The 27,557-nt window shown below is 35.7% G+C and overlaps 7 non-coding genes across 7 annotated transcripts; all 7 read right to left on the bottom strand.

The window, feature by feature from the left end:
* Positions 1 to 12,561: 12,561 nt before the first annotated feature.
* On the bottom strand, positions 12,562 to 12,673 carry trnal-caa (transfer RNA leucine (anticodon CAA)). Its single transcript has 2 exons — positions 12,636 to 12,673; positions 12,562 to 12,607 (listed from the first exon to the last, which is right to left on the bottom strand). It is a non-coding gene; the product is annotated as a tRNA-Leu (tRNA).
* A 350-nt stretch (positions 12,674 to 13,023) lies between these two features.
* trnal-caa (transfer RNA leucine (anticodon CAA)) lies at positions 13,024 to 13,135 on the bottom strand. The gene is made up of 2 exons: positions 13,098 to 13,135; positions 13,024 to 13,069 (listed from the first exon to the last, which is right to left on the bottom strand). It is a non-coding gene; the product is annotated as a tRNA-Leu (tRNA).
* A 1,273-nt stretch (positions 13,136 to 14,408) lies between these two features.
* On the bottom strand, positions 14,409 to 14,520 carry trnal-caa (transfer RNA leucine (anticodon CAA)). The gene is made up of 2 exons: positions 14,483 to 14,520; positions 14,409 to 14,454 (listed from the first exon to the last, which is right to left on the bottom strand). It is a non-coding gene; the product is annotated as a tRNA-Leu (tRNA).
* Positions 14,521 to 14,870: 350 nt separating this feature from the next.
* On the bottom strand, positions 14,871 to 14,982 carry trnal-caa (transfer RNA leucine (anticodon CAA)). The gene is made up of 2 exons: positions 14,945 to 14,982; positions 14,871 to 14,916 (listed from the first exon to the last, which is right to left on the bottom strand). It is a non-coding gene; the product is annotated as a tRNA-Leu (tRNA).
* Positions 14,983 to 15,329: 347 nt separating this feature from the next.
* On the bottom strand, positions 15,330 to 15,441 carry trnal-caa (transfer RNA leucine (anticodon CAA)). Its single transcript has 2 exons — positions 15,404 to 15,441; positions 15,330 to 15,375 (listed from the first exon to the last, which is right to left on the bottom strand). It is a non-coding gene; the product is annotated as a tRNA-Leu (tRNA).
* A 350-nt stretch (positions 15,442 to 15,791) lies between these two features.
* trnal-caa (transfer RNA leucine (anticodon CAA)) lies at positions 15,792 to 15,903 on the bottom strand. Its single transcript has 2 exons — positions 15,866 to 15,903; positions 15,792 to 15,837 (listed from the first exon to the last, which is right to left on the bottom strand). It is a non-coding gene; the product is annotated as a tRNA-Leu (tRNA).
* Positions 15,904 to 24,919: 9,016 nt separating this feature from the next.
* trnal-caa (transfer RNA leucine (anticodon CAA)) lies at positions 24,920 to 25,031 on the bottom strand. The gene is made up of 2 exons: positions 24,994 to 25,031; positions 24,920 to 24,965 (listed from the first exon to the last, which is right to left on the bottom strand). It is a non-coding gene; the product is annotated as a tRNA-Leu (tRNA).
* Between the last annotated feature and the right edge of the window lie 2,526 nt (positions 25,032 to 27,557).

Genomic DNA, 27,557 nt, shown 5'->3' with positions numbered 1-27,557 from the left:
AAATTATTATTAATGATGTGTGTAGTTTTAGTCAGGAAATTATAATAAAGGACGTGTGTACTTTTAGTCAGAATTAGGGTAAAACAATATATCAAATCAAATTTATTTATATAGCCCTTCGTACATCAGCTGATATCTCAAAGTGCTGTACAGAAACCCAGCCTAAAACCCCAAACAGCAAGCAATGCAGGTGAAGAAGCACCTGTACAATATATCTTCTTAGTATCTTAACACAGACTGTCTGAGCAAAATTCGGTGCCGACCTTGCTAGGGGCCTCTGAGAGATTTGGGAGAGGGCAGTGTGTATCCCCTAATCTTGAGGGAGGGCAGGGAGTGCTTCTCACGGTCCCTAATCTTTGTTGGCTGGGTATTGATACAGTATGTGCGTAGGATACCTTCTGTTTGTGTGCAAAAGTATGTGCGTAAGGAGCTAGTATATAATCAAAGGTTTTGTACAACGAACCAGCGCTCTCGTGAATAAACATTTGGACTATTTTAGCTGGGCCTCTGTCTGTTTCATTCAACCAGTATCTTACAAATTCTGGGTTGCAGACCGAGTAGTTTAATTGAAAGGGGTTATGAACATTGAAAACATAATTCTCGTGACAATTTGGTCCTTCGAGACGGATTCCAATACCTGTCCCTGCCGTCGGAATGTACCACACCGAAATCCGTGCACGGGCGGGTCATTGACCCGTAAATTAAAGACCTGTCCCCTGACATTGGGGTTCTATAACAGGCCGGTATATATCTATGGTCGGCAGAGATGGTGATGGAATCTAACCTACATTGCTTTTCCCAGTCTATGAGACGAAGGTCAGTAAATCTTTATTCACGAATTATGGGGAATTTACCCTTGGGCTACATTCAGAAATATATTTTTGATTGTTTTTGTGTAGTTTAGGTGTTGATTTTAGAATTCCCATAGGGCATTCTAACCTGTTCACCCATTTTTAGAATTTTGTGGAAAGGAAAAACACACATAGGTTAAGAGAATATACAATAGTAAAGGATGATAGCAATTAAGTAAGAGATTAAAGAGACACATACATAGATTGTGCAGGAGAGCAACTATAGTAATTGGATAACGGGAAAAGAGCACATACATAGATCATAGAAATACATAGACATAGATTGTGAGAATAAAGCATAGTAACTACAAGGTTGTACTAAACATGGGTAGTAAATCCTCAAAGGAGGTCCCGGAATTAACAGGAGATGAGAAATATATGCAGGGAAAAGATAAGAGGAACATCTATTTTGGCCCGAAATGGAGGAAAAAGTACGAATTTGACGGACGTTTAAATATAGAAAAACTGGAATAAATGATTAAACAAGTAAATAGGGTTTGTGGGGACAAGGTAGAAGAGCAACGGATAGAAGGGCTCGATATGCTTTGGCTGGCTGAAGCTAGAAAAAGAGCGGAGGGGGCAAAGAAAAAGGGAGCTATTAAGGAGGAAGAATTAGGTAGCCAGGAGCAGACAGAGAGGACTCCCACTTCTCCCACACAGACATCACCTAAACCCAAATTAGAGGGGAAATCCAGACGACGAGGTGGTGGTCATGAAACGGAGTCAGCCGCATCAGGTGCCGCCCGTCCCGTACCCCCTCCCCCTTATGCTGGTCCTCAGGAAGCTGAGGGAGGAAGAGAGGAAGAGGCACAGAAAGGAGGACAGTATTGAGCAACCTTATTGAGAAAGTGTATAGAGGTAGAGGAAGGGAGAAAGTTGAGAAAAGTGGATAGAGACAGTCAATAGAAAGGGGGAGATAGATGCTTTAACTATCACAAACCGGGTCATTTTGCTAGAGATTGTGAGGCACCGTGTAAACACTGCAATAAAGTAGGCCATAATCACAGAGATTGTAAACAGAGAGAACAGGTTGAGTCAGAGCATCTGACAGTAACTATCGGGGTAATTGTAGACAAAACATAAAGGAGGCCTTAAGGGGAAGGGACCTAAGAGAGAAGGGAAAAATGGACTGGATCAGATGATAGAAAATGTTTCAATTGCGATGAGACAGGACATTTCGCCAGGGAGTGTAAGGCTCCCTGTAAACATTGTGACCGAGAAGGACACAACCACCGCAATTGCAAACATAAGGGGAAGGACAGGCACGACAATCGGGAGAGAAAGAGAGAGGCAGAGACAACGAGAGCGAGATTAATGGGAATGCTCGCTGGGGAAACGCTTGGACCTTAAAATCAGGGCTATTTTCTGGGAATTGTCTCAGAAGTACGTGCCTGAGTTTACGACTACAGACAATTATAATAACAGGGTTATTTGCGTCTCTGTCACTATTGATATGTTTGGCCTGGAAAGATATGGTTGTTAGTGTTTGTTTAAGATATAAACTGAACATTTTAATAGCTTATTTAGGTTACATTGAAAGACTAATTCACTCTAAATAATAGCGAAGCGATTTCGATGTAATACTTTGTCTTGCCTAAATGATCTGCTAGAATAACGTATTGAGAATTGGGTCGATTTTAAATGGCTGGATCATAGAATAGACAGTTACGTAAATCTAATGAATTCTAAATAATAGCGGAGAGATAATTGCGATAGAGTTGTGCCCATCGAATTGTGTTTTTATTTCTTATGGATTGACTGATGTAGGTTATATATTTGGCGACTCACATGTTACTTTTAAGTATTGGACATTTCATAAGGGTGAAGCCAAAAGAGAAGGGACAGTTGTAAAGTTTGGTTTTAATCGTACGATAGCGGTAAGGCAGAACGTGGTTGGAGGAGGGGTTATATTTTTGTCCACTGGTAAGAAGAGGAGAGTTAGTCGCGCTCACTGGGCTATATTTGGCTGTAAGGGATTCAGGTCTGAATAGTTGAATCGTAAAAGTTTTGTGATATTTTCTGGTTATTGATTATTGCAGTAACACCAGTGAACTGGAACAGAAAGTTAAGGTATTCTAACATTATAATCTGTTTCCATTACGTGAAACAATGTCAGGTCAGTAAAGTGGATTGCAGGTTGAGTTAATTTTATTTTACAGGGACGGTGCACATTAATCATAGTTGTGTGTGTGAGGCAGGGTATTCCTATCAAGCATTTTGAGAGACTGTTTGAAGAAAGACTGAATATGTTTTAATGTTGAAAACCAAGCTTGGGCTAAACTAGTCAAGTAGTAGGTGAATTTCATAGATTTAAAGTACAGTATTGTATATCCAAGGGTAGCGCATGTTAAATTAAGTACACATAACCATTGAGGAAATTTAAAACTAATGATTAGAGGGAGTACAATGGAATTATCATTATTATTAGGTTTTGTTTGTAGTAAACGTTTGGGTCTCTGAATCGGGGTAGTATAATGAATGCTGACCAAGTGTTTTTTTTCTGTGAAAAGGAGTGCTTCATTGTCTTTCTTTGGAATGTTTTCTGGGGGCTGTAATCTTGAAGGGAGCGAGTGAGATAGAGGCATGTGTCACGGCAGATTTCCTCAAACTATGAAACAAGGATCGGACCAATACGCAGCGTGGTAGGTGTCCATGGTTTTTAATAAGAAAAACTAAACATGAACACAAATACAAAATAATAAAGTGAACTGGCAACGAAACAGTCCAGTGTGGCACAAACACTGACACAGGAAACAATCACCCACAAAATACCCAAAGAACATGGCTGCCTAAATATGGTTCCCAATCAGAGACAACGATAAACACCTGCCTCTGATTGAGAACCAATCGAGGCAACCATAGACTTACATAAACACCTAGAATGAACAAAACCCCATAAATCTACAAAAAACCCTAGACAGTCCAAACACCCTAGATGAGACAAAAACCATACATCACCCATGTCACACCCTGACCTAACCAAAATAACAAGGAAAACAAAGAATACTAAGGTCAGGGTGTGACAGCATGTTTCTACCAAATTGTAAAGGCCTGGAAATGTTTCGTTTGTTTTTAGCCTTTAAGTTTGAGGAGATTTCCATGTTTCCTAGAGACGATATCTTAAAGGGGTACACACACATATAGAATATTAGAAGTTTATTTTCTGAGTTTTAATTAAACACGTGAAATCTTTAGATAAAGGGAATTTTCTGGGAACCTGGGATACAACATGTAGAAAATGTTTGATGGTTTTTCTTTAATTTCTATAATATAGTATGAAACACGACTCTCAAGGGTGTTATGACTTTTGAACTCTATCATGGCTTTCCTTTGTGGTCTGATCAGCCTCATGGGAGGGCCATTTGGATAATGAATTTAAGGTCATTTGTGATACTGATTTTAAGTTAATATGTGTAATGGATAATTATGAATGAGTTTAGAGTTCTTTGACATATTTGTAATTTCAACCAATGAGAAGAAAGAAATGACAAAGCCTTGGATTAATGGTAGACTTATGTTAAATATTTAGAACCTAATCTAAGACAACAGGACAGGGATATATGACTGTGGTGATTCAGGATCATTGAGAGCATCGAGATAACCTTAATCAAACTATGTAATAACCTTAGATAGCCACCATAGACAGGTGATTTTTCAAAAAATCCATAAGTTCAGACAAGGAGACAGTGAGACATTTAGTAAATATTTGGAAACAACCCATATTTGATACTGACTGTTATGAGAAAGAGCGACAGACAGAAGGAAGGGCAGACGGAGAAGCTCTCCCCGCACTGCTGAGACCTTGATGGTTGGGGAGTAGCATGAGGAGAGAAGATAAAAGTGATACAGAATGGGTAGATAACAGTTACTGAGTTGAGACAAAAGGGGAATGAAAGCTTAGTTTGTTTCAGGAACTAAGGTGTTAGACACTGAACCATTGCCCAGAAATTATTCTGCACAACAGGCCAAAATAGTAGCATTGACGAGTGCCTGCCAAATAAGATAGGGGAGAAAGGTGACTATTTACACAGACAAGCACATAGGCATTTAAACCCATACGAAGCAGCACAGATAAATCTTAAAGAAGATTAGACACTTGACAGTGAATTGCTACAGTATAGCCAAGAACGAACGCCCCAGGGAGAATTGGACATGTGGAAAATGAAAGGGACGATCCTACAAGATAATGTCAAACATAAGGATAATTTACTAATCTTACCTAAGTCACTGTTTAGATATGCGCCATTATTGATACATGGGCAGAGCCATGTATCAACAGGGGGGGTTAGGTTAGGACACACTTTGTGGCCTTTTGGATAATAAAAAATAAAAACAATTGTTTATGTATATAATAGATATAGCAAATGGGTAGAAGCGTTCCAACTTACTTGGAGGACACGATTATGGTAACTAAAATATTAGGTCAAGATATTATCCCTAGAGTTGGTTTACTATGATCTAATTCTTTAAATAATGGATGACAGTTTAGCTAATCAGGTAGAACAAATAGAAGGCCAGAGTTAAGGACCAGAACAAGTAGACATAGAAGTTGAAGATATACTAGCAGAACACATGAGAAGACTGTTTGTTAAGGATACAAAGAAAAGGAAATAAAAATGTTAATAGCTAATGAAAGATATAGTAAAAAACATGTTTTTAAGGAATTTGAGTAATTTATTGAATTCTAAACTAGGCATATGATGACATGTATGTGTGGAAAGATTATTCTCGTTTCATGTGTTGTCTGTTCTCAAACTATGACATCTATCAAACTATTAATCACTGTTCATGTCTTTTCCTTTCACCATTTGGAGAATTTTTCGGTTTTGACAAAGAGCTACTCTTTTTTAAGTCAAAAGAAGTGTCAGAAGAGAGATTTGAACCCTCACCTCCAATCAGTAACCAGAATACCCCTGTAACTAGAAATGATTTTCACCTTGAGTCTGGTGCCTTGGACCACTCGGCCATCCTGACAATTATAAATCCTTAAAATTCATATTTTTTCATGATTCTGTAACATAATGTCTGATGGAAACATGTAGATCTTAAGATACAAAGAAAAGGAAACAAAAAATGTTAAAAGCTAATGAAAGATATAGTAAAAAACATTTTTCATTGAAATTTGAGTAACTTTTTGAATTCTAAACTAGGCATATGATGACATGTATCGAACGATTATTCGCATTTCATGTGTTGTCTGTTCTCAAACTATGACATCTATCAAACAATTTATCACTGTTCATGTGTTTTCCTTTCACCATTTGGAGAATTTTTCGGTTTTGACAAAGAGCACCTCTTTTTTAAGGAAAACGATGTGTCAGAAGAGGGATTTGTACCCTTGCCTCCAATCGGAGACCAGAATACCCCAGTAACTAGGAAGGGTTCTCACCTTGAATCTGGCGCCTTAGACCACTCGGCCATCCTGACAATTATAAATCCGTAAAATTCATATGTTTTCACAATGCTGTAACATAACGTATGGTATGTCTGATGGAAACATGCCGATCTTAAGATAGAAAGAAAAATAAACAAATTTTTTAAAAAGCTAATGAAAGATATAGTAAAAAAAATTAAAATGGAATTTGAGTAAATTTTTGAATTCTAAAGTAGGCATATGATGACATGAATCAAACGATTATTCGCGTTTCATGTGTTGTCTGTTCTCAAACTATGGCATCTATCAAACGATTAATCACTGTTCATGTGTTTTCCTTTCACCATTTGGAGAATATTTCAATTTTGACAAAGACCTACTCTTTTTTAAGGCAAAGTTTTGTCAGAAGTGGGATTTGAACCCTCGCCTACAATCGGAGACCAGAATACCCCAGTAACTAGGAAGGACTCTCACCTTGAGTGCCTTAGAACACTCGGCCATCCTGACAATTATAAACCCTTAAAATTCATATTTTTTTCACAATTATGTAACATAACGTCTGATATGTCTGATGGAAACATGTAGATCATAAGATACAAAGAAAAATAAACAAAAAAAACGTTAAAAGCTAATGAAAGATATAGTAAAAAACATTTTATTATGGAATTTGAGTAACTTTTTGAATTCTTAACTAGGCATATGATGACATGAATCAAACGATTATTCGCGTTTCATGTGTTGTCTGTTCTCAAACTATGGCATCTATCAAACGATTAATCACTGTTCATGTGTTTTCCTTTCACCATTTGGAGAATCTTTCAATTTTGACAAAGACCTACTCTTTTTTAAGGCAAAGTTGTGTCAGAAGTGGGATTTGAACCCTCGCTTACAATCGGAGACCAGAATACCCCAGTAACTAGGAATGGTTCTCACCTTGAGTCTGGCGCCTTAGACCACTCGGCCATCCTGACAATTTTAAATCCTTAAAATTCATATGTTTTCACAATGCTGTAACATAACGTATGATATGTCTGATGGAAACATGCCGATCTTAAGATACAAAGAAAAATAAACAAAAAATGTTAAAAGCTAATGAAAGATATAGTAAAAAAATGTTATAAATGGAATTTGAGTAACTTTTTGAATTCTAAACTAGGCATATGATGACATGAATCGAACGATTATTCGCGTTTCATGTGTTGTCTGTTCTCAAACTATGACATCTATCAAACGATTAATCACTGTTCATGTGTTTTCCTTTCACCATTTGGAGAATTTATCAATTTTGACAAAGAGCTACTCTTTTTTAAGGCAAAATTTGTGTCAGAAGAGGGAGACCAGAATACCCCAGTAACTAGGAAGGACTCTCACCTTGAGTCTGGCGCCTTAGACCACTCGGCCATCCTGACATTTATAAAGCCTTAAAATTCATATGTTTTCACAATTCTGTAACATAACGTCTGATATGTCTGATGGAAACATGTAGATCATAAGATACAAAGAAAAATAAACAAAAAAATGTTAAAAGCTGATGAAAGATATAGTAAAAAAGAATTTTTTATGGAATTTGAGTAACTTTTTGAATTCTAAACTAGGCATATGATGACATGTATCGAACAATTATTCGCATTTCATGTGTTGTCTGTTCTCAAACTATGACATCTATCAAACGATTAATCACTGTTCATGTGTTTTCCTTTCACCATTTGGAGAATTATTCAGTTTTGACAAAGAGCACCTCTTTTTTAAGGCAAACGATGTGTCAGAAGAGGGATTTGAACCCTTGCCTCCAATCGGAGACCAGAATACCCCAGTAACTAGGAAGGGTTCTCACCTTGAGTCTGGCGCCTTAGACCACTCGGCCATCCTGACATTTATAAACCCTTAAAATTCATATGTTTTCAGAATGCTGTAACATAACGTATGGTATGTCTGATGGAAACATGCCGATCTTAAGATAGAAAGAAAAATAAACAAAAAATGTTAAAAGCTAATGAAAGATATAGTAAATTTTTTTTTAAATGGAATTTGAGTAACTTTTTGAATTCTAAACTAGGCATATGATGACATGAATCTAACGATTATTCGCGTTTCATGTGTTGTCTGTTCTCAAACTATGGCATCTATCAAACGATTAATCACTGTTCATGTGTTTTCCTTTCACCATTTGGAGAATTTATCAATTTTGACAAAGAGCTACTCTTTTTTAAGGCAAAATTTGTGTCAGAAGAGGGAGACCAGAATACCCCAGTAACTAGGAAGGACTCTCACCTTGAGTCTGGCACCTTAGACCACTCAGCCATCCTGACATTTATAAAGCCTTAAAATTCATATGTTTTCACAATTCTGTAACATAACGTCTGATATGTCTGATGGAAACATGTAGATCATAAGATACAAAGAAAAATAAACAAAAAAATGTTAAAAGCTGATGAAAGATATAGTAAAAAAGATTTTTTTATGGAATTTGAGTAACTTTTTGAATTCTAAACTAGGCATATGATGACATGTATCGAAAAATTATTCGCATTTCATGTGTTGTCTGTTCTCAAACTATGACATCTATCAAACGATTAATCACTGTTACTGTGTTTTCCTTTCACCATTTGGAGAATTTTTCAGTTTTGACAAAGAGCACCTCTTTTTTAGGGCAAACGATGTGTCAGAAGAGGGATTTGAACCCTTGCCTCCAATCGGAGACCAGAATACCCCAGTAACTAGGAAGGGTTCTTACCTTGAGTCTGGCGCCTTAGACCACTCGGCCATCCTGACAATTATAAACCCTTAAAATTCATATTTTTTCACGATTCTGTAACATAACGTCTGATATGTCTGATGGAAACATGCAGATCTTAAGATACAAAGAAAAATAAGCAAAAAATGTTAAAAGCTAATGAAAGATATAGTAAAAAACATTTTTTTTATGGAATTTGAATAACCTTTTGAATTCTAAACTAGGCATATGATGACATGTATCGAACGATTATTCACGTTTCATGTGTTGTCTGTTCTCAAACTATGGCATCTATCAAACGATTAATCACTTTTCATGTGTTTTCCTTTCACCATTTGGAGAATTTATCAATTTTGACAAAGAGCTACTCTTTTTTAAGGCAAAAGTTGTGTCAGAAGAGGGATTTGAAACCTCGCCTCCAATCGGAGACCAGAATACCACAGTAACTAGGAAGGACTCTCACCTTGAGTCTGGCGCCTTAGACCACTCGGCCATCCTGACAATTATAAATCCTTAAAATTCATATGTTTTCACAATTCTGTAACATAACGTATGATATGTCTGATGGAAACATGCCGATCTTAAGATAGAAAGAAAATTAAACAAAAAATGTTAAAAGCTAATGAAAGATAAAGTAAAAAAATTTTTAAATGGAATTTGAGTAACTTTTTGAATTCTAAACTAGGCATATGATGACATGTATCGAACGATTATTCGCGTTTCATGTGTTGTCTGTTCTCAAACTATGGCATCTATCAAACGATTAATCACTGTTCATGTGTTTTCCTTTCACGATTTGGAGAATCTTTCGATTTTGACAAAGACCTACTCTTTTTTAAGGCAAAGTTGTGTCAGAAGTGGGATTGGAACCCTCGCTTACAATCGGAGACCAGAATACCCCAGTAACTAAGGAGTCTCACCTTGAGTCTGGCGCCTTAGACCACTCGGCCATCCTGACAATTATAAATCCTTAAAAATCATATTTTTTTCACAATTATGTAACATAACGTCTGATATGTCTGATGGAAACATGTAGATCATAAGATACAAAGAAAAATAAACAAAAAAATGTTAAAAGCTGATGAAAGATATAGTAAAAAACATTTTTTTATGGAATTTGAGTAACTTTTTGAATTCTAAACTAGGCATATGATGACATGTATCGAATGATTATTCACGTTTCATGTGTTGTCTGTTCTCAAACTATGGCATCTATCAAACGATTAATCACTTTTCATGTGTTTTCCTTTCACCATTTGGAGAATTTTTGGGTTTTGACAAAGAGCACCTCTTTTTTAAGGCAAAAGTTGTGTCAGACGAGGGATTTGAAACCTCGCCTCCAATCGGAGACCAGAATACCCCAGTAATTAGGAAGGACTCTAGCCTTGAGTCTGGCGCCTTAGACCACTCGGCCATCCTGACATTTATAAAGACTTAAAATTCATATGTTTTCACAATTCTGTAACATAACGTCTGATATGTCTGATGGAAACATGTAGATCATAAGATACAAAGAAAAATAAACAATTTTTTTTTTAAAGCTGATGAAAGATATAGTAAAAAAGATTTTTTTATGGAATTTGAGTAACTTTTTGAATTCTAAACTAGGCATAAGATGACATGTATCGAACAATTATTGGCATTTCATGGGTTGTCTGTTCTCAAACTATGACATCTATCAAACGATTAATCACTGTTCATGTGTTTTCCTTTCACCATTTGGAGAATTTTTCGGTTTTGACAAAGAGCACCTCTTTTTTAAGGCAAACGATGTATCAGAAGAGGGATTTGAACCCTTGCCTCCAATCAGAGACCAGAATACCCCAGTAACTAGGAAGGAGTCTCACGTTGAGTCTGGCGCCTTAGACCACTCGGCCATCCTGACAATTATAAATCCTTAAAAATCATATTTTTTTCACAATTATGTAACATAACGTCTGATATGTCTGATGGAAACATGTAGATCATAAGATACAAAGAAAAAAAAAGAAAAAAAACGTTAAAAGCTGATGAAAGATATAGTAAAAAACATTTTTTTATGGAATTTGAGTAACTTTTTGAATTCTTAACTAGGCATATGATGACATGAATCGAACGATTATTCGCGTTTCATGTGTTTTCTGTTCTCAAACTATGGCATCTATCAAACAATTAATCACTGTTCATGTGTTTTCCTTTCACCATTTGGAGAATCTTTCGATTTTGACAAAGACCTACTCTTTTTTAAGGCAAAGTTGTGTCAGAAGTGGGATTTGAACCCTCGCTTACAATCGGAGACCAGAATACCCCAGTAACTAGGAAGGAGTCTCACGTTGAGTCTGGCGCCTTAGACCACTCGGCCATCCTGACAATTATAAATCCTTAAAAATCATATTTTTTTCACAATTATGTCTGATATGTCTGATGGAAACATGTAGATCATAAGATACAAAGAAAAATAAACAAAAAAATGTTAAAAGCTGATGAAAGATATAGTAAAAAACATTTTTTTATGGAATTTGATTAACTTTTTGAATTCTAAACTAGGCATATGATGACATGTATCGAACAATTATTCACATTTCATGTGTTGTCTGTTCTCAAACTATGACATCTATCAAACGATTAATCACTGTTCATGTGTTTTCCTTTAACCATTTGGAGAATTTTTCGGTTTTGACAAAAAGAGGCAAACGATGTGTCAGAAGAGGGATTTGAACCCTTGCCTCCAATCGGAGACCAGAATACCCCAGTAACTAGGAAGGGTTCTCACCTTGAGTCTGGCACCTTAGACCACTCGGCCATCCTGACAATTATAAATCCCAAAAATTCATATGTTTTCATGATTCTGTAACATAACGTCTGATATGTCTGATGGAAACATGCCGATCTTAAGATACAAAGAAAAATAAATAAAAAATGTTAAAAGCTAATGAAAGATATAGTAAAAAACATTTTTTTATGGATTTTGAGTAACTTTTTGAATTCTAAACTAGGCATATGATGACATGTATCGAACGATTATTCGCGTTTCATGTGTTGTCTGTTCTCAAACTATGGCATCTATCAAACGATTAATCACTGTTCATGTGTTTTCCTTTCACCATTTGGAGAACTTTTCGGATTTGACAAAGAGCTACTCTTTCTTAAGGCAAAAGTTGTGTCAGAAGAGGGATTTGAACCCTCGCCTCCAATCGGAGACCAGAATACCCCAGTAACTAGGAAGGACTCTCACCTTGAGTCTGGCGCCTTAGACCACTCGGCAATCCTGACAATTATAAATCTTTAAAATTCATAGGTTTTCACAATTCTGTAACATAACGTCTGATATGTCTGATGGAAACATGCCGATCTTAAGATACAAAGAAAAATAAACAAAAAATGTTAAAAGCTAATGAAAGATATAGTAAAAAAGATTTTTTTATGGATTTTGAGTAACTTTTTGAATTCTAAACTAGGCATATGATGACATGTATAGAACGATCATTCGCATTTCATGTGTTGTCTGTTCTCAAACTATGGCATCTATCAAACGATTAATCACTGTTCATGTGTTTTCCTTTCACCATTTGGAGAATTTTTCGGATTTCACAAAGAGCTACTATTTCTTAAGGCTAAAGTTATGTCAGAAGAGGGATTTGAACCCTCGCCTCCAATCGGAGACCAGAACACCCCAGTAACTAGGAAGGACTCTCACCTTGAGTCTGGCGCCTTAGACCACTCGGCCATCCTGACAATTATAAATCCCAAAAATTCATATGTTTTCATGATTCTGTAACATAACGTCTGATATGTCTGATGGAAACATGCCGATCTTAAGATACAAAGAAAAATAAACAAAAAATGTTAAAAGCTAATGAAAGATATAGTAAAAAAGATTTTTTTATGGATTTTGAGTAACTTTTTGAATTCTAAACTAGGCATATGATGACATGTATCGAACGATTATTCGCGTTTCATGTGTTGTCTGTTCTCAAACTATGGCATCTGTCAGACGATTAATCACTGTTCATGTGTTTTCCTTTCACCACTTGGAGAACTTTTCGGATTTGACAAAGAGCTACTCTTTCTTAATGCAAAAGTTTTGTCAGAAGAGGGATTTGAACCCTCGCCTCCAATCGGAGACCAGAACACACCAGTAACTAGGAAGGACTCTCACCTTGAGTCTGGCGCCTTAGACCACTCGGCCATCCTGACAATTATAAATCCCAAAAATTCATATGTTTTCATGATTCTGTAACATAACGTCTGATATGTCTGATGGAAACATGCCGATCTTAAGATACAAAGAAAAATAAACAAAAAATGTTAAAAGCTAATGAAAGATATAGTAAAAAAGATTTTTTTATGGATTTTGAGTAACTTTTTGAATTCTAAACTAGGCATATGATGACATGTATCGAACGATTATTCGCGTTTCATGTGTTGTCTGTTCTCAAACTATGGCATCTGTCAGACGATTAATCACTGTTCATGTGTTTTCCTTTCACCACTTGGAGAACTTTTCGGATTTGACAAAGAGCTACTCTTTCTTAAGGCAAAAGTTGTGTCAGAAGAGGGATTAAACCCTCGCCTCCAATCGGAGACCAGAATACCCCAGTAACTAGGAAGGACTCTCACCTTGAGTCTGGCGCCTTAGACCACTCGGCCATCCTGACAATTATAAATCCCAAAAATTCATATGTTTTCATGATTCTGTAACATAACGTCTGATATGTCTGATGGAAACATGCCGATCTTAAGATACAAAGAAAAATAAATAAAAAATGTTAAAAGCTAATGAAAGATATAGTAAAAAACATTTTTTTATGGATTTTGAGTAACTTTTTGAATTCTAAACTAGGCATATGATGACATGTATCGAACGATTATTCGCGTTTCATGTGTTGTCTGTTCTCAAACTATGGCATCTATCAAACGATTAATCACTGTTCATGTGTTTTCCTTTCACCATTTGGAGAACTTTTCGGATTTGACAAAGAGCTACTCTTTCTTAAGGCAAAAGTTGTGTCAGAAGAGGGATTTGAACCCTCGCCTCCAATCGGAGACCAGAATACCCCAGTAACTAGGAAGGACTCTCACCTTGAGTCTGGCGCCTTAGACCACTCGGCAATCCTGACAATTATAAATCTTTAAAATTCATAGGTTTTCACAATTCTGTAACATAACGTCTGATATGTCTGATGGAAACATGCCGATCTTAAGATACAAAGAAAAATAAACAAAAAATGTTAAAAGCTAATGAAAGATATAGTAAAAAAGATTTTTTTATGGATTTTGAGTAACTTTTTGAATTCTAAACTAGGCATATGATGACATGTATAGAACGATCATTCGCATTTCATGTGTTGTCTGTTCTCAAACTATGGCATCTATCAAACGATTAATCACTGTTCATGTGTTTTCCTTTCACCATTTGGAGAATTTTTCGGATTTGACAAAGAGCTACTATTTCTTAAGGCTAAAGTTATGTCAGAAGAGGGATTTGAACCCTCGCCTCCAATCGGAGACCAGAACACCCCAGTAACTAGGAAGCACTCTCACCTTGAGTCTGGCGCCTTAGACCACTCGGCCATCCTGACAATTATAAATCCCAAAAATTCATATGTTTTCATGATTCTGTAACATAACGTCTGATATGTCTGATGGAAACATGCCGATCTTAAGATACAAAGAAAAATAAACAAAAAATGTTAAAAGCTAATGAAAGATATAGTAAAAAAGATTTTTTTATGGATTTTGAGTAACTTTTTGAATTCTAAACTAGGCATATGATGACATGTATCGAACGATTATTCGCGTTTCATGTGTTGTCTGTTCTCAAACTATGGCATCTGTCAGACGATTAATCACTGTTCATGTGTTTTCCTTTCACCACTTGGAGAACTTTTCGGATTTGACAAAGAGCTACTCTTTCTTAATGCAAAAGTTTTGTCAGAAGAGGGATTTGAACCCTCGCCTCCAATCGGAGACCAGAACACCCCAGTAACTAGGAAGGACTCTCACCTTGAGTCTGGCGCCTTAGACCACTCGGCCATCCTGACAATTATAAATCCCAAAAATTCATATGTTTTCATGATTCTGTAACATAACGTCTGATATGTCTGATGGAAACATGCCGATCTTAAGATACAAAGAAAAATAAACAAAAAATGTTAAAAGCTAATGAGAGATATAGTAAAAAACATTTTTTTATGGAATTTGAGTAACTTTATCAATTCTAAACTAGGCATATGATGACATGTATAGAACGATTATTCGCGTTTCATGTGTTGTCTGTTCTCAAACTATGGCATCTGTCAGACGATTAATCACTGTTCATGTGTTTTCCTTTCACCATTTGGAGAATTTTTCGGTATTGACAAAGAGCTACTTTTTAAGGCAAAAGTTGTGTCAGAAGAGGGATTTGAACCCTCGCCTCCAATCGGAGACCAGAATACCCCAGTAACTAGGAAGGACTCTCACCTTGAGTCTGGCGCCTTAGACCACTCGGCCATCCTGACAATTATAAATCCCAAAAATTCATATGTTTTCATGATTCTGTAACATAACGTCTGATATGTCTGATGGAAACATGCCGATCTTAAGACACAAAGAAAAATAAACAAAAAATGTTAAAAGCTAATGAAAGATATAGTAAAAAAGATTTTTTTATGGATTTTGAGTAACTTTTTGAATTCTAAACTAGGCATATGATGACATGTATCGAACGATTATTCGCGTTTCATGTGTTGTCTGTTCTCAAACTATGGCATCTGTCAGACGATTAATCACTGTTCATGTGTTTTCCTTTCACCATTTGGAGAATTTTTCGGATTTGACAAAGAGCTACTATTTCTTAAGGCTAAAGTTATGTCAGAAGAGGGATTTGAACCCTCGCCTCCAATCGGAGACCAGAACACCCCAGTAACTAGGAAGGACTCTCACCTTGAGTCTGGCGCCTTAGACCACTCGGCCATCCTGACAATTATAAATCCCAAAAATTCATATGTTTTCATGATTCTGTAACATAACGTCTGATATGTCTGATGGAAACATGCCGATCTTAAGATACAAAGAAAAATAAACAAAAAATGTTAAAAGCTAATGAGAGATATAGTAAAAAACATTTTTTTATGGAATTTGAGTAACTTTATCAATTCTAAACTAGGCATATGATGACATGTATAGAACGATTATTCGCGTTTCATGTGTTGTCTGTTCTCAAACTATGGCATCTATCAAACGATTAATCACTGTTCATGTGTTTTCCTTTCACCATTTGGAGAATTTTTCGGATTTGACAAAGAGCTACTCTTTCTTAAGGCAAAAGTTGTGTCAGATGAGGGATTTGAACCCTCGCCTCCAATCGGAGACCAGAACACCCCAGTAACTAGGAAGGACTCTCACCTTGAGTCTGGCGCCTTAGACCACTCGGCCATCCTGACAATTATAAATCCGTAAAATTCATATGTTTTCACAATGCTGTAACATAACGTATGGTATGTCTGATGGAAACATGCCGATCTTAAGATAGAAAGAAAAATAAACAAAAAATGTTAAAAGCTAATGAAAGATATAGTTTTTTTTTTTTTAAACATAACGTATGATATATCTGATGGAAACATGCCGATCTTAAGATAGAAAGAAAAATAAACAAAAAAATGTTAAAAGCTTATGAAAGATATAGTAAAAAAATTTTTAATGGAATTTGAGTAACTTTTTGAATTCTAAACTAGGCATATGATGACATGTATCGAATGATTATTGGCATTTCATGTGTTGTCTGTTCTCAAACTATGACATCTATCAAACGATTAATCACTGTTCATGTGTTTTCCTTTCACCATTTGGAGAATTTTTCGGTTTTGACAAAGAGCACCTCTTTTTTAAGGCAAACGATGTATCAGAAGAGGGATTTGAACCCTTGCCTCCAATCGGAGACCAGAATACCCCAGTAACTAGGAAGGGTTCTCAACTTGAGTCTGGCGCCTTAGACCACTCGGCCATACTGACAATTATAAATCCTTAAAATTCGTATGTTTTCACAATTCTGTAACATAACGTATGATATGTCTGATGGAAACATGCCGATCTTAAGATAGAAAGAAAATTAAACAAAAAATGTTAAAAGCTAATGAAAGATAAAGTTAAAAAAAAATTCAAATGGAATTTGAGTAACTTTTTGAATTCTAAACTAGGCATATGATGACATGTATCGAACGATTATTCGCGTTTCATGTGTTGTCTGTTCTCAAACTATGGCATCTATCAAACGATTAATCACTGTTCATGTGTTTTCCTTTCACCATTTGGAGAATTTTTCGGATTTGACAAAGAGCACCTCTTTTTTAAGGCAAACGATGTGTCAGAAGAAGGATTTGAACCCTCGTCTCCAATCGGAGACCAGAATACCCCAGTAACTAGGAAGGACTCTCATCTTGAGTCTGGCGCATTAGACCACTCGGTCACCCTGACAATTATAAATCCTTAAAAATCATATTTTTTTCACAATTATGTAACATAACGTCTGATATGTCTGATGGAAACATGTAGATCATAAGATACAAAGAAAAAAAAAGAAAAAAAACGTTAAAAGCTGATGAAAGATAAAGTAAAAAACATTTTTTTATGGAATTTGAGTAACTTTTTGAATTCTTAACTAGGCATATGATGACATGAATCGAACGATTATTCGCGTTTCATGTGTTTTCTGTTCTCAAACTATGGCATCTATCAAACGATTAATCACTGTTCATGTGTTTTCCTTTCACCATTTGGAGAATCTTTCGATTTTGACAAAGACCTACTCTTTTTTAAGGCAAAGTTGTGTCAGAAGTGGGATTTGAACCCTCGCTTACAATCGGAGACCAGAATACCCCAGTAACTAGGAAGGAGTCTCACCTTAAGTCTGGCGCCTTAGACCACTCGGCCATCCTGACAATTATAAATCCTTAAAAATCATATTTTTTTCACAATTATGTAACATAACGTCTGATATGTCTGATGGAAACATGTAGATCATAAGATACAAAGAAAAATAAACAAAAAAATGTTAAAAGCTGATGAAAGATATAGTAAAAAACATTTTTTTATGGAATTTGATTAACTTTTTGAATTCTAAACTAGGCATATGATGACATGTATCGAACAATTATTCACATTTCATGTGTTGTCTGTTCTCAAACTATGACATCTATCAAACGATTAATCACTGTTCATGTGTTTTCCTTTAACCATTTGGAGAATTTTTCGGTTTTGACAAAACAGAGGCAAACGATGTGTCAGAAGAGGGATTTGAACCCTTGCCTCCAATCGGAGACCAGAATACCCCAGTAACTAGGAAGGGTTCTCACCTTGAGTCTGGCACCTTAGACCACTCAGCCATCCTGACAATTATAAATCCGTAAAATTCATATGTTTTCACAATGCTGTAACATAACGTATGGTATGTCTGATGGAAACATGCCGATCTTAAGATAGAAAGAAAAATAAACAAAAAATGTTAAAAGCTAATGAAAGATATAGTTTTTTTTTTTTAAACATAACGTATGATATATCTGATGGAAACATGCCGATCTTAAGATAGAAAGAAAAATAAACAAAAAAATGTTAAAAGCTTATGAAAGATATAGTAAAAAATTTTTTTAATGGAATTTGAGTAACTTTTTGAATTCTAAACTAGGCATATGATGACATGTATCGAATGATTATTCACGTTTCATGTGTTGTCTGTTCTCAAACTATGGCATCTATCAAACGATTAATCACTTTTCATGTGTTTTCCTTTCACCATTTGGAGAATTTTTGGGTTTTGACAAAGAGCACCTCTTTTTTAAGGCAAAAGTTGTGTCAGAAGAGGGATTTGAAACCTCGCCTCCAATCGGAGACCAGAATACCCCAGTAACTAGGAAGGACTCTCACCTTGAGTCTGGCGCCTTAGACCACTCAGCCATCCTGACAATTATAAATCCTTATAATTCATATGTTTTCACAATTCTGTAACATAACGTATGATATGTCTGATGGAAACATGCCGATCTTAAGAAAGAAAGAAAATTAAACAAAAAATGTTAAAAGCTAATGAAAGATAAAGTAAAAAACATTTTTTTTATGGAATTTGAATAACCTTTTGAATTCTAAACTAGGCATATGATGACATGTATCGAACAATTATTCACGTTTCATGTGTTGTCTGTTCTCAAACTATGGCATCTATCAAACGATTAATCACTTTTCATGTGTTTTCCTTTCACCATTTGGAGAATTTTTGGGTTTTGACAAAGACCTACTCTTTTTTAAGGCAAAGTTTTGTCAGAAGTGGGATTTGAACCCTCGCCTACAATCAGAGACCAGAATACCCCAGTAACTAGGAAGGACTCTCACCTTGAGTCTGGCGCCTTAGACCACTCGGCCATCCTGACATTTATAAAGCCTTAAAATTCATATGTTTTCACAATTCTGTAACATAACGTCTGATATGTCTGATGGAAACATGTAGATCATAAGATACAAAGAAAAATAAACATTTTTTTTTTTAAAGCTGATGAAAGATATAGTAAAAAAGATTTTTTTATGGAATTTGAGTAACTTTTTGAATTCTAAACTAGGCATAAGATGACATGTATCGAACAATTATTGGCATTTCATGTGTTGTCTGTTCTCAAACTATGACATCTATCAAACGATTAATCACTGTTCATGTGTTTTCCTTTCACCATTTGGAGAATTTTTCAGTTTTGACAAAGAGCACCTCTTTTTTAAGGCAAACGATATATCAGAAGAGGGATTTGAACCCTTGCTTCCAATCGGAGACCAGAATACCCCAGTAACTAGGAAGGGTTCTCACCTTGAGTCTGGCGCCTTAGACCACTCGGCCATCCTGACAATTATAAATCCTTAAAATTCATATGTTTTCACAATTCTGTAACATAACGTATGATATGTCTGATGGAAACATGCCGATCTTAAGATAGAAAGAAAATTAAACAAAAAATGTTAAAAGCTAATGAAAGATAAAGTAAAAAAAAAATTCAAATGGAATTTGAGTAACTTTTTGAATTCTAAACTAGGCATATGATGACATGTATCGAACGATTATTCGCGTTTCATGTGTTGTCTGTTCTCAAACTATGGCATCTATCAAACGATTAATCACTGTTCATGTGTTTTCCTTTCACCATTTGGAGAATTTTTTGGATTTGACAAAGAGCACCTCTTTTTTAAGGCAAACGATGTGTCAGAAGAAGGATTTGAACCCTCGTCTCCAATCGGAGACCAGAATACCCCAGTAACTAGGAAGGACTCTCATCTTGAGTCTGGCGCCTTAGACCACTCGGCCATCCTGACAATTATAAACCCTTAAAATTCATATTTTTTTCACAATTATGTAACATAACGTCTGATATGTCTGATGGAAACATGTAGATCATAAGATACAAAGAAAAAAAAAGAAAAAAAAACGTTAAAAGCTGATGAAAGATATAGTAAAAAACATTTTTTTATGGAATTTGAGTAACTTTTTGAATTCTTAACTAGGCATATGATGACATGAATCGAACGATTATTCGCGTTTCATGTGTTTTCTGTTCTCAAACTATGGCATCTATCAAACGATTAATCACTGTTCATGTGTTTTCCTTTCACCATTTGGAGAATCTTTCGATTTTGACAAAGACCTACTCTTTTTTAAGGCAAAGTTGTGTCAGAAGTGGGATTTGAACCCTCGCTTACAATCGGAGACCAGAATACCCCAGTAACTAGGAAGGAGTCTTACCTTGAGTCTGGCGCCTTAGACCACTCGGCCATCCTGACAATTATAAATCCTTAAAAATCATATTTTTTTCACAATTATGTAACATAACGTCTGATATGTCTGATGGAAACATGTAGATCATAAGATACAAAGAAAAATAAACAAAAAATGTTAAAAGCTAATGAAAGATATAGTATTTTTTTTTTTAAACATAACGTATGATATATCTGATGGAAACATGCCGATCTTAAGATAGAAAGAAAAATAAACAAAAAAATGTTAAAAGCTTATGAAAGATATAGTAAAAATTTTTTTTAATGGAATTTGAGTAACTTTTTGAATTCTAAACTAGGCATATGATGACATGTATCGAATGATTATTCACGTTTCATGTGTTGTCTGTTCTCAAACTATGGCATCTATCAAACGATTAATCACTTTTCATGTGTTTTCCTTTCACCATTTGGAGAATTTTTGGGTTTTGACAAAGACCTACTCTTTTTTAAGGCAAAGTTTTGTCAGAAGTGGGATTTGAACCCTCGCCTACAATCAGAGACCAGAATACCCCAGTAACTAGGAAGGACTCTCACCTTGAGTCTGGCGCCTTAGACCACTCGGCCATCCTGACATTTATAAAGCCTTAAAATTCATATGTTTTCACAATTCTGTAACATAACGTCTGATATGTCTGATGGAAACATGTAGATCATAAGATACAAAGAAAAATAAACATTTTTTTTTTTAAAGCTGATGAAAGATATAGTAAAAAAGATTTTTTTATGGAATTTGAGTAACTTTTTGAATTCTAAACTAGGCATAAGATGACATGTATCGAACAATTATTGGCATTTCATGTGTTGTCTGTTCTCAAACTATGACATCTATCAAACGATTAATCACTGTTCATGTGTTTTCCTTTCACCATTTGGAGAATTTTTCAGTTTTGACAAAGAGCACCTCTTTTTTAAGGCAAACAATGTATCAGAAGAGGGATTTGAACCCTTGCCTCCAATCGGAGACCAGAATACCCCAGTAACTAGGAAGGGTTCTCACCTTGAGTCTGGCGCCTTAGACCACTCGGCCATCCTGACAATTATAAATCCTTAAAATTCATATGTTTTCACAATTCTGTAACATAACGTATTATATGTCTGATGGAAACATGCCGATCTTAAGATAGAAAGAAAATTAAACAAAAAATGTTAAAAGCTAATGAAAGATAAAGTTAAAAAAAATTCAAATGGAATTTGAGTAACTTTTTGAATTCTAAACTAGGCATATGATGACATGTATCGAACGATTATTCGCGTTTCATGTGTTGTCTGTTCTCAAACTATGGCATCTATCAAACGATTAATCACTGTTCATGTGTTTTCCTTTCACCATTTGGAGAATTTTTTGGATTTGACAAAGAGCACCTCTTTTTTAAGGCAAACGATGTGTCAGAAGAAGGATTTGAACCCTCGTCTCCAATCGGAGACCAGAATACCCCAGTAACTAGGAAGGACTCTCATCTTGAGTCTGGCGCCTTAGACCACTCGGCCATCCTGACAATTATAAACCCTTAAAATTCATATTTTTTTCACAATTATGTAACATAACGTCTGATATGTCTGATGGAAACATGTAGATCATAAGATACAAAGAAAAAAAAAGAAAAAAAACGTTAAAAGCTGATGAAAGATATAGTAAAAAACATTTTTTTATGGAATTTGAGTAACTTTTTGAATTCTTAACTAGGCATATGATGACATGAATGGAACGATTATTCGCGTTTCATGTGTTTTCTGTTCTCAAACTATGGCATCTATCAAACGATTAATCACTGTTCATGTGTTTTCCTTTCACCATTTGGAGAATCTTTCGATTTTGACAAAGACCTACTCTTTTTTAAGGCAAAGTTGTGTCAGAAGTGGGATTTGAACCCTCGCTTACAATCGGAGACCAGAATACCCCAGTAACTAGGAAGGAGTCTCACCTTGAGTCTGGCGCCTTAGACCACTCGGCCATCCTGACAATTATAAATCCTTAAAAATCATATTTTTTTCACAATTATGTAACATAACGTCTGATATGTCTGATGGAAACATGTAGATCATAAGATACAAAGAAAAATAAACACATTTTTTTTTAAAGCTGATGAAAGATATAGTAAAAAACATTTTTTTATGGAATTTGATTAACTTTTTGAATTCTAAACTAGGCATATGATGACATGTATCGAACAATTATTCACATTTCATGTGTTGTCTGTTCTCAAACTATGACATCTATCAAACGATTAATCACTGTTCATGTGTTTTCCTTTCACCATTTGGAGAATTTTTCGGTTTTGACAAAACAGAGGCAAACGATGTGTCAGAAGAGGGATTTGAACCCTTGCCTCCAATCGGAGACCAGAATACCCCAGTAACTAGGAAGGGTTCTCACCTTGAGTCTGGCACCTTAGACCACTCAGCCATCCTGACAATTATAAATCCGTAAAATTCATATGTTTTCACAATGCTGTAACATAACGTATGGTATGTCTGATGGAAACATGCCGATCTTAAGATAGAAAGAAAAATAAACAAAAAATGTTAAAAGCTAATGAAAGATATAGTATTTTTTTTTTTAAACATAACGTATGATATATCTGATGGAACATGCCGATCTTAAGATAGAAAGAAAAATAAACAAAAAAATGTTAAAAGCTTATGAAAGATATAGTAAAAAATTTTTTAATGGAATTTGAGTAACTTTTTGAATTCTAAACTAGGCATATGATGACATGTATCGAACGATTATTCGCGTTTCATGTGTTGTCTGTTCTCAAACTATGGCATCTGTCAGACGATTAATCACTGTTCATGTGTTTTCCTTTCACCATTTGGAGAACTTTTCGGTTTTGACAAAGAGCTACTCTTTTTTAAGGCAAAAGTTGTGTTTTTTTTTATTTATTTTTTTATTTTACCTTTATTTAACCAGGTAGGCAAGTTGAGAACAAGTTCTCATTTACAATTGCGACCTGGCCAAGATAAAGCAAAGCAGTTCGACAGATAAAACGACACAGAGTTACACATGGAGTAAAAACAAACATACAGTCAATAATGCAGTATAAACAAGTCTATATACAATGTGAGCAAATGAGGTGAGAAGGGAGGTAGAGGCAAAAAAGGCCAAGATGGCAAAGTAAATACAATATAGCAAGTAAAATACTGGAATGGTAGTTTTGCAATGGAAGAATGTGCAAAGTAGAAATAAAAAAATAATGGGGTGCAAAGGAGCAAAATAAATAAATAAATTAAAATTAAAATTAAATACAGTTGGGAAAGAGGTAGTTGTTTGGGCTAAATTATAGGTGGGCTATGTACAGGTGCAGTAATCTGTGAGCTGCTCTGACAGTTGGTGCTTAAAGCTAGTGAGGGAGATAAGTGTTTCCAGTTTCAGAGATTTTTGTAGTTCGTTCCAGTCATTGGCAGCAGAGAACTGGAAGGAGAGGCGGCCAAAGAAAGAATTGGTTTTGGGGGTGACTAGAGAGATATACCTGCTGGAGCGTGTGCTACAGGTGGGAGATGCTATGGTGACCAGCGAGCTGAGATAAGGGGGGACTTTACCTAGCAGTGTCTTGTAGATGACATGGAGCCAGTGGGTTTGGCGACGAGTATGAAGCGAGGGCCAGCCAACGAGAGCATACAGGTCGCAATGGTGGGTAGTATATGGGGCTTTGGTGATAAAACGGATTGCACTGTGATAGACTGCATCCAATTTGTTGAGTAGGGTATTGGAGGCTATTTTGTAAATGACATCGCCAAAGTCGAGGATTGGTAGGATGGTCAGTTTTACAAGGGTATGTTTGGCAGCATGAGTGAAGGATGCTTTGTTGCGAAATAGGAAGCCAATTCTAGATTTAACTTTGGATTGGAGATGTTTGATATGGGTCTGGAAGGAGAGTTTACAATCTAACCAGACACCTAAGTATTTGTAGTTGTCCACGTATTCTAAGTCAGAGCCGTCCAGAGTAGTGATGTTGGACAGGCGGGTAGGTGCAGGCAGCGATCGGTTGAAGAGCATGCATTTAGTTTTACTTGCATTCAAGAGCAATTGGAGGCCACGGAAGGAGAGTTGTATGGCATTGAAGCTTGCCTGGAGGGTTGTTAACACAGTGTCCAGAGAAGGGCCGGAAGTATACAGAATGGTGTCGTCTGCGTAGAGGTGGATCAGGGACTCACCAGCAGCAAGAGCGACCTCATTGATGTATACAGAGAAGTCAGAAGAGGGATTTGAACCCTCGCCTCCAATCGGAGACCAGAACACCCCAGTAACTAGGAAGGACTCTCACCTTGAGTCTGGCGCCTTAGACCACTCGGCCATCCTGACAATTATAAATCTTAAAAATTCATAGGTTTTCACAATTCTGTAACATAACGTCTGATATATCTGATGGAAACATGCCGATCTTAAGATACAAAGAAAAATAAACAAAAAATGTTAAAAGCTAATGAAAGATATAGTAAAAAAGATTTTTTAATGGATTTTGAGTAACTTTTTGAATTCTAAACTAGGCATATGATGACATGTATCGAACGATTATTCGCGTTTCATGTGTTGTCTGTTCTCAAACTATGGCATCTATCAAACGATTAATCACTGTTCATGTGTTTTCCTTTCACCATTTGGAGAATTTTTCGGATTTGACAAAGAGCTACTCTTTTTTTAAGGCAAAAGTTGTGTCAGAAGAAGGATTTGAACCCTCGCCTCCAATCGGAGACCAGAATACCCCAGTAACTAGGAAGGACTCTCACCTTGAGTATGGAGCCTTAGACCACTCAGCCATCCAGACAATTATAAATCCTTAAAATTCATATGTTTTCACGATTCTGTAACATAACGTCTGATATGTCTGATGGAAACATGCCGATCTTAAGATACAAAGAAAAATAAACAAAAATTGTTAAAAGCTAATGAAAGATATAGTAACAAATATTTCTTTATGGAATTTGAGTAACTTCTTTAATTCTAAACTAGGCATATGATGACATGTATCGAACGATTATTCGAGTTTCATGTGTTGTCTGTTCTCAAACTATGGCATCTATCAAACGATTAATCACTGTTCATGTGTTTTCCTTTCACCATTTGGAGAATTTTTTGGATTTGACAAAGAGCACCTCTTTCTTAAGGCAAACGATGTGTCAGAAGAAGGATTTGAACCCTCGTCTCCAATCGGAGACCAGAATACCCCAGTAACTAGGAAGGACTCTCATCTTGAGTCTGGCGCCTTAGACCACTCGGCCATCCTGACAATTATAAACCCTTAAAATTCATATTTTTTTCACAATTATGTAACATAACGTCTGATATGTCTGATGGAAACATGTAGATCATAAGATACAAAGAAAAATAAACATTTTTTTTTTTAAAGCTGATGAAAGATATAGTAAAAAAGATTTTTTTATGGAATTTGAGTAACTTTTTGAATTCTAAACTAGGCATAAGATGACATGTATCGAACAATTATTGGCATTTCATGTGTTGTCTGTTCTCAAACTATGACATCTATCAAACGATTAATCACTGTTCATGTGTTTTCCTTTCACCATTTGGAGAATTTTTCAGTTTTGACAAAGAGCACCTCTTTTTTAAGGCAAACAATGTATCAGAAGAGGGATTTGAACCCTTGCCTCCAATCGGAGACCAGAATACCCCAGTAACTAGGAAGGGTTCTCACCTTGAGTCTGGCGCCTTAGACCACTCGGCCATCCTGACAATTATAAATCCTTAAAATTCATATGTTTTCACAATTCTGTAACATAACGTATTATATGTCTGATGGAAACATGCCGATCTTAAGATAGAAAGAAAATTAAACAAAAAATGTTAAAAGCTAATGAAAGATAAAGTTAAAAAAAAATTCAAATGGAATTTGAGTAACTTTTTGAATTCTAAACTAGGCATATGATGACATGTATCGAACGATTATTCGCGTTTCATGTGTTGTCTGTTCTCAAACTATGGCATCTATCAAACGATTAATCACTGTTCATGTGTTTTCCTTTCACCATTTGGAGAATTTTTTGGATTTGACAAAGAGCACCTCTTTTTTAAGGCAAACGATGTGTCAGAAGAAGGATTTGAACCCTCGTCTCCAATCGGAGACCAGAATACCCCAGTAACTAGGAAGGACTCTCATCTTGAGTCTGGCGCCTTAGACCACTCGGCCATCCTGACAATTATAAACCCTTAAAATTCATATTTTTTTCACAATTATGTAACATAACGTCTGATATGTCTGATGGAAACATGTAGATCATAAGATACAAAGAAAAAAAAAGAAAAAAAACGTTAAAAGCTGATGAAAGATATAGTAAAAAACATTTTTTTATGGAATTTGAGTAACTTTTTGAATTCTTAACTAGGCATATGATGACATGAATGGAACGATTATTCGCGTTTCATGTGTTTTCTGTTCTCAAACTATGGCATCTATCAAACGATTAATCACTGTTCATGTGTTTTCCTTTCACCATTTGGAGAATCTTTCGATTTTGACAAAGACCTACTCTTTTTTAAGGCAAAGTTGTGTCAGATGTGGGATTTGAACCCTCGCTTACAATCGGAGACCAGAATACCCCAGTAACTAGGAAGGAGTCTCACCTTGAGTCTGGCGCCTTAGACCACTCGGCCATCCTGACAATTATAAATCCTTAAAAATCATATTTTTTTCACAATTATGTAACATAACGTCTGATATGTCTGATGGAAACATGTAGATCATAAGATACAAAGAAAAATAAACACATTTTTTTTTAAAGCTGATGAAAGATATAGTAAAAAACATTTTTTTATGGAATTTGATTAACTTTTTGAATTCTAAACTAGGCATATGATGACATGTATCGAACA

The sequence above is a fragment of the Oncorhynchus kisutch genome, linkage group LG8 (assembly GCF_002021735.2).
Source record: "Oncorhynchus kisutch isolate 150728-3 linkage group LG8, Okis_V2, whole genome shotgun sequence".
Classification (NCBI taxonomy): domain Eukaryota; kingdom Metazoa; phylum Chordata; class Actinopteri; order Salmoniformes; family Salmonidae; genus Oncorhynchus; species Oncorhynchus kisutch.
This window is presented reverse-complemented; position numbering and strand designations above follow the sequence as displayed.